Here is a 13,980-nt window from a genome sequence, read left to right on the forward strand (position 1 = left end):
TCCAACATTAGCAAGAAAGCTAGTAATCATGAACTGTGCGGCAATGAAAGGGGAGAAACAGGAGCTATAGAAAGAGGGCATTTTGCTGAAAGTGGGAGATGTCATCCACCTTCAGTAGTCGATTTAGTAAGCTAAGTGTGCTCTATTTCATGTGAATTGTAGAAGAACAGTATTTTTGTTGTGAAGAACATCCTATGAAGGCAAAATTAAGAACATATATCCTATTTGGATTGGTAAATTGGAAGAACTTTAGTTGTCAAATAAGTGAGTTGAATTTGTATCATGCCAATTTTACTATAGAATTTTTTTTGGAAAATTGGGTAAGTCTTATCGGTTACTAGAATTAATAATTTTAGTTTTGAAATTTTATTATAGTGAAAAAAATAAAAGAAAATATGAGATTGAAATTTTGAATTTTAGAAATTGAGTTTTATTGAAAAATGAGAAATATAGTTTAAAAGAAAATGTAATACTTGCAAGTAGATGATAAAAATAAATAAATAAAAAATAAAATTTTGATTTTGGAAACATTGAAATCTATAGTTAGAGGATTTTTTAAAAAATAAATAAATAAAAAATAATAAAAGGAAGGGGAAATAATTAAAGAAAGAAAAAGAAAAAAGGAGGATTAAAAGTGGTTGAAAGCCACTGCCTGAGAACAAATAAATTTTAAAAAAGAAAACAAAAAGGGGATTGAAGTAGCATGAAAGCTACCGGAGGGTAGGGTTAGAAAGGGAAAAAAATGTGAAAAGAGAAGAAACAGGAGCTATAGAAAGAGGGCATTCTGCTCTGTTTCATGTGAAATTTTAAGAGAACGGTCTTTTTGTTGTGAGGAACATCCCTATGGAGTTCAATTTCAGTTTTAACGGTTAAATTTTTCGGTTTGTTGACTTTTAAAGACAAGATAACAATGCTGATTATAACTTTTAAAGGATGCTTGGATACGGAAAAAAAGGTTACATTTACCGATTCTTTAACCACCATCCGGTGATACTCGCCACCATTGTCAACGCTGCCCTCCACCTCTCTATCTTCCTCCTTCCCTCCTCATGGCCTGCGTTTCTTTCATGATCGGCTAAAGCTTCTCCAAAACTCCGAATCTGTCCTCGCACATGCAATGGATCCACGTGGTAGAAAATCGGAAAAACTAATTTTCCCATTTACTCCCTGGAATCCATGATTTTTGTCAGTTCTTCCAAACACCACCTAGAACGGGCATAGTTTTCCGACAGAATTATGAGGCAAATCCTTGACTCTTCAATAGCTTTTAAAAGTTCTGCTGCAATCTCTTCTCTGTTATATTAATATAAATAAATAAATAAATATATATATATATATATTGTTGGTTAAAAATAAAGTGTAAGAAGAGTTACACTTTTGAAAAATAACTTTTGAAAATAAAGTGTAAGAAGGGTTACACTTTTAATGTGTGAATTAAACACATGATTAAGTTTTGGAATGTTACAAAACTTAAGAGGTATTTACACATATGATTAAGTTTTGAAATGTTACAAAACTTGAAAGGTTAAGGAAGACAATGAGTCTTCTCATCTTTGTAACTTTATAAAACTTAAGAGGTTAAGTGTAAGAGAGTTACACATTTGAGATTAAATCATGTTTAATGTGTGAATTAAACATATGATTTAATTTTTTGAATGTTACAAAGATGAAGAGATTGAGGAAGACAATGGGTTTTTTCTCATCCTTGTAACCTTTTTTCAACCCTAAGAGTGCTTTATATGACTTTTCTTCTTTTTGAAATCTTATGCAGAAAAGTGAAAAGGCTTGATCAATCCCAAGACTATTTCCATTAGTTCCCTAAAGATTTCTGGAGGTGGGAGGAAATAGAGTCTTTGGACAAAGTTCCAAGAACTTGTTTGAGCCTTTCTTGTGTTCTTCTTCTTCTTGTTCTTATTTTGTAACTTTGAGAGTTTTATTGTATCAAAGTGAGTGTTTGAGAGTGTTTCTTTTCTCCATTGTATCCAAATTTTTCAAACAATCAAAGACTCTAATTACAATGGAAGGAGAGACTATCAAGATTATGAACCAAGACCTTGTGAGGTTGGATCGTTTTGATGGTTCCAACTTCACTAGGTGGCAAGACAAGGTGAGATTCCTTCTCACAGCACTCAAGATTTTCTACATCCTTGATCCTACCTTGGCACCGTTACCGGAACCAAAGGAAAATGACACACCTCAAGTGGTGGCGGCAAGGAAGAAGAGGGAGGAGGATGAGCTCATATGTAGGGGTCATATTTTGAACGCCTTATCTGATAGGCTATATGATCTCTACACCAACACCAATTCCGCGAGGGAGATTTGGGATAGGTTACTTCAAAGTGTGGGGGTGTCTTGATTATTGCAAGAAAACGGATCCAAATAAAACAAAATTGGGTCCAAGAGCCATTAAGTGTGCATTTGTAGGCTATGCCTCAAATAGCAAAGCTTATAGGCTATTAGACTTGGAGTCTAATGTGATAATTGAATCAAGAGAGGTAGAGTTCTTTGAGAATTTGTTGAGTGATAGCAATTCTCAAGTACCTACTAGTGTTGGAGAGTCTCAAGAGGAGACACCTTCAAAGGTTGTTGAGCAACCCATTGTGCCTCGGAAAAGCCAAAGAGCTAGAAAAGAGAAAGTGTTGGGATGGGATGAGATTGACTCTCAAAGAATTTCCTTTTACTTAGTAGAAGGAAATAGAGAAGATATTATAAGAAAAATTCCTATAGTACTTCAAATAGAGGAGGATCCCAAAACATACAAAGAAGTTATGGCTTCTAGAGATGTTGCTTTTTGGAAAGAGGCTATCAATGATGAAATGGATTCAATTATGTCCAACCAAACATGGGAATTGGTAGACCTTCCACCAGGATCTAAACCAATAGGGTGCAAGTGGGTATTTCGAAGGAAATATCACACCGATGGCATGATTCAAACCTTTAAGGCTAGATTAGTAGCTAAGGGGTTTAAACAAAGAGAAGGTATTGATTATTGCAAGTGGGTATTTCGAAGGAAATATCACACCGATGGCATGATTCAAACCTTTAAGGCTAGATTAGTAGCTAAGGGGTTTAAACAAAGAGAAGGTATTGATTATTTTGATACCTATGCGCCGGTGGCTAGAACAACATCGATTAGGATATTGTTTGCTTTGGCATCAATTCATAATCTATTTGTTCATCAAATGGATGTCAAAACGGCATTCTTGAATGGGGATCTCAATGAGGAGGTCTACATGGAACAACCGGAAGGTTTTGTTCTACTGGGGAATGAAAACAAAGTGTGTAAGCTTGTCAAATCATTATATGGTTTAAAACAAGCTCCCAAACAATGGCACGAAAAATTTGATCATGCTATTCTTTCGGATGGATTTAGACACAACAATGTGGACAAGTGCTTATATTCTAAGACTTGTGATGACTATGTTGCCATAGTGTGTCTATATGTGGATGACATGAAAGGAATAATAGAAACGAAAAGGTTTCTATCCTCAACCTTCAAGATGAAAGATCTTGGAGAAGTTGATACTATATTGGGTATCAAAGTGAAAAGAAATAGTGGGGGTTATGCTTTGAACCAAACCCACTATATTGAGAAAGTAGTTAGAAAATTTAGTCATCTCAAGATTAAAGATGCTAATACTCCATTTGATTCAAGTATAAAACTTGAAAAGAATGATGGTAGATCGGTGGCTCAACTTGAGTATGCAAGTGCAATTGGAAGTCTTATGTATGCTACTCAGTGTACTAGGGCTGACATTTCATTTGCAGTTAGTAAACTAAGTAGGTTTATTGGCAATCCAAGCGTGGAACATTGGAAAGCTATTGGTAGAGTTCTTGGTTACCTAAAGAATACCAAAGAACTAAGCCTCCAATATTCAAAGTTTCCTGCTATACTTGAAGGGTATTCAGATGCAAGCTGGATATCGAGTGTGGGAGATAATTTATCTACCATAGGTTGGGTGTTTACACTTGGTGGTGGGGCTGTCTCTTGGGGATCCAAGAAACAGACTTGTATATCACACTCAACCATGGAGGCAGAGTTTATAGCTCTAGCTGCAACTGGAAAAAAAGCTGAGTGGCTTAGGGATCTCATGATGGACATCCCTTTTACTGCAAATAATGTATCAACAGTGTCGATACATTGTGACAGTCAAGCCACTCTAGCTCGTGCGTACAGTGGAGTGTACAATGGGAAGTCTAGACATATAAGCATTAGACATGAGTATGTAAGACAATTGATTCAAAATGGAATCATCTCAATCTCATTTGTGAGGTCAAGTGGAAACTTGGCGGATCCTTTTACTAAACCTCTTACAAGAGATTTAGTAAGGATAACATCTAAAGGGATGGGACTAAAACTCCTTAAATAAAATTCACCAATGATGGTAACCCAACTTAATACTAAGAAATGATTAGTCTTAAGTTCAATAGGTAAAAACAAGTCATTGATAAGTGGGTTGTGGCAGCATTAGAACATGTGAGTTCCATCTATGATGATTAATGCTGGTTGTTACCGTTGGAGGGTTAAGCTTAAAGCTTTTAATGAAATTCAATCTATGTGTGACAAGCATCTTAAAGGTAACAAGGATGCTGGAAGAATTTCACCCATGTGAACTTAGGGGTGGTGCCGTCTCTCATGAGAGTTGGAGTTTCTTTCAAGAAAGTTCATGAATGGATTGAGCACATGGCCATAAAAGTGCTAAGCAAGAAAATAATGGGCACTCGTGTGGTTAGTGGAAGTGTGTGTGTTGTTACCAGTTTCGTTACAAGGAATAACTGGTTCAATGCTACAAGCAACCTGGGATTTCAACGGAGCTTTGTGACAATTACACTAAGGTAAAATTCAAATCGAAATATATTTTATTTTATGCATTTTCACCGTTAAGGTTATAAGGGTTGATGTTTATTTTTAACCAAGTGGGGGATTGTTATATTAATATAAATATATATATATATATATATATTGTTGGTTAAAAATAAAGTGTAAGAAGAGTTACACTTTTGAAAAATAACTTTTGAAAATAAAGTATAAGAAGGTTTACACTTTTAATGTGTGAATTAAACACATGATTAAGTTTTGGAATGTTACAAAACTTAAGAGGTATTTACACATATGATTAAGTTTTGAAATGTTACAAAACTTGAAAGGTTAAGGAAGACAATGAGTCTTCTCATCTTTGTAACTTTATAAAACTTAAGAGGTTAAGTGTAAGAGAGTTACACATTTGAGATTAAATCATATTTAATGTGTGAATTAAACATATGATTTAATTTTTTGAATGTTACAAAGATGAAGAGATTGAGGAAGACAATGGGTTTTTTCTCATCCTTGTAACCTTTTTTCAACCCTAAGAGTGTTTTATATGACTTTTCTTCTTTTTGAAATCTTATGCAGAAAAGTGAAAAGGCTTGATCAATCCCAAGACTATTTCCATTAGTTCCCTAAAGATTTCTAGAGGTGGGAGGAAATAGAGTCTTTGGACAAAGTTCCAAGAACTTGTTTGAGTCTTTCTTGTGTTCTTCTTTTTCTTGTTCTTATTTTGTAACTTTGAGAGTTTTATTGTATCAAAGTGAGTGTTTGAGAGTGTTTCTTTTCTCCATTGTATCCAAATTTTCCTAACATTCTCCTCTTGGAAGCTCTTCATCATCCCTAAAGGTACGAATCCCTTTCCGACTCAAAGTTCTATAGAGATGATCTGTAAAATTATGGCAGGTATCTTCACCCATAAAGCTCAAGAAAACATCGTAATTCCATCCACGAATAGAAATGGAAGATGAAGAAGAAGACGCTCTTTGACTTTGAGGATTTGCAAAAGCCATCCGCTCCTACTATGAGGACTCACTTTAACTCAGCTTAAATACATGCAATTTCTTCATAAAAAGTGAAAAGAAATTGCAGGAGAACACAGGTTGGTGGAAAGACTGATGGAATCTCCCTTGCAAGGTGGGGGTTGTGTGTGCTACAAATCTTGTCAAAGGTCTCAACTGGATCCGGACTCTTTTCAGTTGTTTACAGATTAGTCTCCATATATAAAAAATAAAAACGGATTTCAATATTTTTAATTATTATTTTATTTTAAATGTAAGAAAGAGGTTTGACTCCAGCCATCCACCCATCCCACCCATCCACCCACACATGTGATGCCCATAATGATTCAGCATGACACGTCTCCGAGGATCAAGGAAAGTAGATGGAATGCCATGAAAATCATTTAATTTAATTTACATCATTAATGATTGATGTGGGAATGGAGAACGAAATTTCGTGTCATTGACCCAAGAAACATTCAAGCCTTTCCTAACATATGAACACTCATGGGATTTAAATAGTAATGAGGGCATCAACACTATGATACCAAGAAATTTCTTCAAGGGAAATTGACTGATTTTTTAAAGGAAGTCATCGAAGAAGTCCAAAAGTTAAAATAAAGCAGTCTTTAACCACCCAAACAATTCCATTCATAGGATTAGCTCTTTCCACTACAACAAGTACATGTTTTGCCATAAATTATTAATTTAGGTTGTTAAAAGAAAGCATTTTATGATAAATATATTAAATTTTATTGCTATCAATTATCAAGAATATTGAAATAAATTTCATCTGTAATCATTGGTAAACAGAGGCTTGAACAAGCAAATCTTTGATAATCTTTTATTAGAATTCTTTGGACGGTTATCTCTCAACAAATTATAAAAGGGACCAATGTAATTAGAGGATTATTTTAACACATACTCCAAATATGTCTTTATCCTAATGGTTGAAAATTCATGCCCTTAGATTCATTTGAAAGTAAAATAAAGCCATAAAAAATTCCTTGATGGTTGAAAAAAGATTTATGATGGCTTAATCATTATTAGCCCTATTATCAATTAAACATTTACTAAAAACCATACATAGTTGAAAGTTTTTATAAGAATTGACATAAATAAAAATAATTAAATTAAGAAAAATTAAGAAAAAAAAACTTTTCTAGAGAGGTGAGAATAATAATAATAAAAAAAATACAAGTCTAAGATCCACCCATTTTCAATCATTGTCTTTTCATTCGTTCTTGACCTATGAAGTCCACTCACTTGGGTGAATGCTGGCATGCCTGAAAATACCATGCCACTGACTATGGAGCATGGAAGGAAACTATATGACGGGCAAGACTATTAATAGGTATGATGGGACTACAAAGACACCTTGGAGCATGGAATGGCTTGTTTCGCAACTGTTCTGAAATTGTTTTGAAAAGCAATTTTTAAGAATAGTTTTTAAAAATTGTATTTGATATTTTGTAAAACAATAGTCTATTTGAAAACATAAAATATATTTAACATGTTTTTAATATTTTTAAAGATGTTTTAAAAATAATTTTTATGTTTAGTGTATTTTTTTCTAATCATTCTATATATTTGTATAATTATTTTTTAAAATAAACCTCAAAAATAAGTGAAAACCATAGGAAGAGTGTAAATAATTTTTATTTTTATTTTTATTTTTGGAAATTACTTTTAATTTATTTTATTTTATTCTACGAGTCTTATATTTTTGGGAAGTGTTCTATTAAGAATTATTTTTTATTATATTTTATTTTATTCTATTAGTGTTATATTTTTTGGAAGAGTCCTATTGGAATTGTGCTAGTGGAATCTTATTCCTTTTATAAGTAGAATCACCTTCCACTTTGTGTCATCTTCTAATTATAAGTAGATTCTTATTGGGACTGTGCTAGTGGCCTATAAAAGCAGGTCACCCCTCTCTATACAAGAATCCCAATTTTTTCCAGAGAATTTTTCAGAGAGTTTTTAGGGAATATTTCCATATATCTATTTGGAGGAATTTATTCAAAACCCGAGCTATACACATCTCGCTTTCAGAGTACACCCAAGGCGAGATCTGGCTATTGAATCCTGAAGGTAGACCATCGGTACCCTAATGCATCGAGTTCGTCTTCGAGGAGGGTGGATCTATTTCAAGGACAGTGCTTGTCACGCCTTAACCGATAAATTTTTCTTTTTATTCATTCTATTCTTTATTTGTGTCTTTTGGACTTGTCTTTGTTTCCATACCCTTAAAATCCAACAAAAACAATATAAAACAACTAAAAGATGTTATTTGAAAACACCTATTTTGTTCTTAAAAAAACAGTTTTTTTGTTATTAAACGTGTTTTCTTGATTTTTTTTTTAATCCTGGATATGTGCATCATATCGATATCCTACCCATTACCCCATTGGGATTAGCCTTGTCAATAAGAAGAAGTTGTTACATACCTTTATCCAAGCAAAAGGCCATGTGTTATATATACAGTGAAACCTTTGTTGGCGGCATATATATATATATATATATATATATATATATATAGCATATAGCATGTGGATATAGTATGTGGATGTGTTGTAGTTTACCAACAGGTTGTGTTATATATGCAAAGGAAAATGAAGTCATTTTATTTCTATTCATTCAAGACAACCAGATCATACATATTTTTAATGCAAATTTAATAATTAATTAATTTATCACTCTATTTTGTTTTTTTTTCTTTTTTGGAAAGATTGTCAAAATCATTTATATATGGACAAAATCTATTATGCCAAGTTGAATTGTTCCATTCCTTTTCAGTCTCTTATAATTGACTAAATATCATGAACTTGACACATGTGGTATGTGTGCAATGTAAGAAGCCCACCTAAAGCTTCCATTAGTGTTTATTTATATAATATAAAAATGCCTAATGGAGATTGTGAAAAATTGTTACAACTATTCTGACAATCTAATTGAATGCAACAAATATAAGAACTGACCTTCCTTGATAGGTTAGGCTTTAAATAAAGCTAGCATCCGGAAGGCCTCCAACGCAGCAATGGGTTGCCCCCCCTCATTCCGTGAGAGTGAAATTAAGAATAAGGAACCACAATTGATTAGCCATGAGTTGCATAACTATATTTTACTTGTTTAACCGCTAAGTTATTTATCATCTTATGATATGAAAGTGAACTCAATTTTATTTGTTACGCCATAGAAATAAAGCCCCCTTATTCATTTCTCACTCCATTATTGAGTAAAAACTTATGAATAGTTTATTGTTCTCTCTCTATCTCTCTAATAGGAAACCTATCTACCAAACTATTCTTTCTTCTTAACTTTTATCATGATTGATCCCTACTCCATCTCTCCTCAGTTTAGGCCCAACAAGATATGATGAACAAGAGTCCTCCTGCAATACTGCCATGGAAGTGGACATGAACAAGGGGAAGGAAAAGACCTTATCTAGCTCTATTGATGATGAAACTGTGATAGTCGCTCTATATTTAGGGCTTCCGAGTCCTAGTTCTACCGATGGCTGACCGCAATGTATAGAATAGATCAAATAGGACTGTCCAAATTGGTTTCCCTGAACAAACACTTTCTTCCCTATAATTGCTCTGTTTTTTTTGTAATGCCTCTGAATTATTTTAGTTTGATTTCTACAACAGCAAGGAATAGCAAGAAGTACTGAAACTAAAAAAACCTAGGAGAAAAACCAATAAAAAACAAACACAAGCATTCATTTTCCTATAGCTTTCTCAGCCACTAAACATGACCTCAAAATCAACTCTAAAAAGCGAAACAAACAAAATCCAGAAATATGAGAAACAATTTCAAGTCTGGGATTCCATTTGAAAAATGAGAAATTGAATGTTACCTCATGGTTGTTCCTAGTAGTGATCTTGACGCCAAGGAAGAGTAATAGTAGCAATGGAGGTTCAGTAGAGGAGAAGCGAGGTTCAAATGTGGAGAAGCAGTGAGATCATGGAGAGCAATGGAGGTTGTGGGTGTGAAGAAGGTTACCAGGGGAAAATAGGGCAAACTGGTAAAATGGAGATATAAAATTAAGAATTAGTAAATCATTTTAACTTATTACTTAAAGTTGTTTTTAACTTTAAGTTGTTATATTAAGTCATTTTACTAAATATGTTGAATTTACTTAATGACTTACATTAAGTTATTAAGATACTTTAAGTTATTAAGTTGATTTACCAGATACTCACTAATTCTAGAATCAAACCCAATTGGCCAATTTCCCAAATGATATCCCAATTAATACTAGATTAATTCACAAACACATTGGCCATAAACAAGGTAGTTTTCAATAGTGCATAAAGGCAAATTTTATTAAACTATTTAAAAGCGTGATAAAATCTTACCAAAATTTACATAATTCATTTCAAATGTCTAATTTTCAGGGAAAAAAATGGCATAATTAAAAAACACAAGGAAGAATTTAAAATTGAACCAAACAATCCCTGACGACATAATAGAGCCGATGCAGTAGGTGCAAAAATGAAAATTTTTTGCTCCTACTTAGGAATCGATTTTTAACAAAAGATGTGTCTAAACTTAAGTTCAGGAAGTGTAGATTAAAGGAAAAAAATATCAATTAAAATTAAAGAAAATGAAAAATAATTTATTTTTACAAAATTAGTAAAAACCAACTTGGTTCTATTCAAAAAATGATTTTTGGTCAAAACAAAATTCAATTGTCAAATTTAAGAAGTTAGGAACATGTTTCAAGCACAAAATAAATAAATAAATAAATAAATAACCTAAGTAATTTGTTTCCTATTATTCAAATCAGAGGTAAGAAATTTTTAAAATGTAGCAATTATTAAGTTCTTGAAAATTGAAGAAAAATATAGGGCTCTCACCAAGTCCCTATTCGTTGTACATGAATTTAATTCATGTATCCTCAACCTCATATGAACATTTATTAATGAGTTCATCAAAGTCAAGAATCATTCCATGTCTATTTGGATTCATGTGTAAAAAAAGAATTCATTTAAAAAAATAAATAAATAACGAAAAGATGCATACCGATTAACATTGGTTGCATTTTCTTTTCTTTTCAAGAGATTTTTTTAATCCTAAACACCTAAGATGATTTTTCTTCAAGAAAAGTTTAAGAATTGAATTTCCTTTTAAAAAATTAATTTTCCCTAGGCAAAAATACATAAAAGACATCAACAAACAACAACTCCAAGAAATGTAGGGTGACATACAACATGACATCTATAATCACTACCAACAAACATGTATAATCAAGGGGTCTTACTTGAGTGAGAATATCCCCACAAAGAATAAGTTGGAACTCTAATCTTAAAAGGAATTAATCAAAAAATAAAAACATATCAATTTCATACAATTATCATAATTTATAAAATAATAGCAAATTAATGTCTTATTATAAAAAATATTCAAGCTAACAATCAAGATCATCAAAATTAATATCTAAAGGTTTTTTTTTCAAAAAAATAAAAATAAATAACTAGCATGAAATAATCAAAACTAACAACTAAAAATTCAAAGAAATAATGAATTAACATCAAGATCAACAAAATTAACATCTAAAGATATTTAAAAAAATGACTAACATGAAATTATTAAAACTAAGAACTAAGGATTCAAAGAAATAATAAATTAACATCAAAATCAACAAAACTAACATCTAAAGATTTTTTAAAAAATAACTAGCATGAGATTGTCAAAACTAACAACTAAAAAATCAAAGAAATACTAAACTACTATCAAACAACTGGAAAAAAAAAAAAAAAAACTTGGAATCAAATAATTGATAATCAATATAATCAATCAAAAGTTCTTAAATCTAAACACCAATTTTCCCTCTAGAATCTTAAATCAATATAATCTAAAGTCTCCTCTAGAATCTTCCCTTTTCCCTTTCAATTTTTCCTTATAAATGCAAAAAGACTTCTAGACAACTCTTACACCTTCCCTCCAAAAATATCAAAATCTTTCAATTTTCCAAAAATGCCCCTTCTAGAATATTCCCTTAAGTTGTCTTCAAGCTCACATAATCTCACATAAAAAATAAAAAAAAAATGCACTAATGATCAAAATGTAGATCACACAATAAAAAATAAAATAAAAGTTAAAGCTAATCACATGTAAAAATAAATCAAGGTTAATTCACATGCAATTCAAAACTAAAAATCAATCTAATACAACCAAAAAATAAATAAATAAATCAAAATCATACAATTAAAAAAAACAAAAATCAATCTCATGCCCACAAAAATTAAAAATCAATTTCATGAAATTAAAAATTAAAAAGTCAATCACATGCATACCTAAAAAATAAAAAATATCAATCACGTATATCAAAATCAAATACGTACTCAATAATCAAAATTGATCATGTAATAAAATCAAAATCAATTCTCATACTAAAAACTAAAAATTAATCATGCCACAAAAATTCAAAATATAAAAAATTAATCATGCACTAAAAAAAAAAATAAATAAAAACAATGATAAAAAAATCAAGAAAATCCTAGAATTTGAGGTCATTGAAAAATCACACTAGAGATCCCTAACAGTCTTCCAAGATGTCTCCAAAGAAAGTCCAAAGTCAATGATTGAAAGAGTCACAATAGACCACTAATGACGACTTAAAAACACGGCCTAGAAGAGGATATAAGTGTACAACAAGATGACAAAGGATATAGGAAGGTAATCTTGGATAGAATGTGCTAAAAAGACAAAATAGAGGGTCTATAGTGACTTTGGCAGCTTCTCGAGTTAGTTTTTAGGTTAGACTTCGCTTAGATTTTTTTTTTTTTTTTTGGCTAGGGTCACTTAGATCTTTTCTAGGATAGGATCACTTAGAAACTTCACTATGGTTAGTTCACTTAGGTTGGTTTTCTTGAGTTTGATTGCTAAGTTTTAGGTTTAGTTGAGCTCGTGAGTACCCATCTTTATTTGTGTGAGTTTGACGTGTTGATTTTTCTTGTTATCTATTGCATAAAGATTAATATTTGGATTTTGACTGTATATGTTTAATTTCTTTTTCTTTTTTCTTTTTTTATTTATTTATTTTAGAAAATTTATGTGAAATTAATGTTATGACTTTTAATTGCTTGAATTGATGCTTGATCTTAGATATGCATATGATTGACCTTTAATTTTTAATTGCATAATTTTAATTCGTTTAAATTTTCAAATTCATGAGTTTTACTAATTTTGAGCTTTATTTTAATTTTGCATGAGATTTGAATGCTCAAATTAAAGATCCCTTGGCGTACACGACTACCCCCATAATAGGATGGAGATCAAGACACTTTGGAGATCATTTTTTGGTTCATTTTAATTAGTTTAGGTACTTTTATAATTTTAGTTCATTAATAAAATTGGTCCCATCTTTGAAAGTTCATGTTTTTAGTTTGCTTTAATTTAATTAAGTTCATTTTAATTAGTTTAGGTACTCTTATAGTTTTTGTTCATTAATAAAATTGATTATATATTTGAAGGTTCATGTTTCTAGTTTAATTTTATTTAATTTAATTCATCTATTTAGTTCAGATACTTTTATAGTTTCCATTCATTAATAAAATTGCTCTCATGTTTGAAAGTTCATGTTTTTAGTTTAGTTTGATTTAATTTAATTCATCTATTAAGTTTAGTCACTTTTATAATTTTTGGTTCATTAATAAAATTAATCTATGTTCGAAAGTTCATGTTTTTAGTTTGGTTTGATTTAGTATGAATCATTTTAATTAGTTTAGGCACTTCTATAATTTTAGTACGTTGATTAATAAAATTGATCCCATATTTGAAAGTTCATGCTTTTAGTTTGTTTTGATTTAATTTGGTTCATTTTAATTAGTTTAGGTACTTTTATAATTTTAGTTCATTAATAAAATTGATTCTATGTTTGAAAGTTCATGTCTTTAGTTTACTTTGATTTAGTTTAATTCATCTATTTAGTTTAGATACATTTATAGTTTTAGTTCATTGGTAAAAGTACTGGTTACATGTTTGAAAGTTCATGTTTTTAGTTTGCTTTGATTTAATTTGGTTCATTTTAGTTAGTTTAGATATTTTTATAGTTTTAGTTCATTAATAAAATTGATCCCATGTTTGAAAGCTTAAGTTTTTTAGTTTGCTTTGATTTAATGGTTCATTTTAATTAGTTTAGGTACTTTTATAGTTTTAGTT

Source organism: Vitis riparia, chromosome 18, assembly GCF_004353265.1.
Source record: "Vitis riparia cultivar Riparia Gloire de Montpellier isolate 1030 chromosome 18, EGFV_Vit.rip_1.0, whole genome shotgun sequence".
NCBI lineage: Eukaryota > Viridiplantae > Streptophyta > Magnoliopsida > Vitales > Vitaceae > Vitis > Vitis riparia.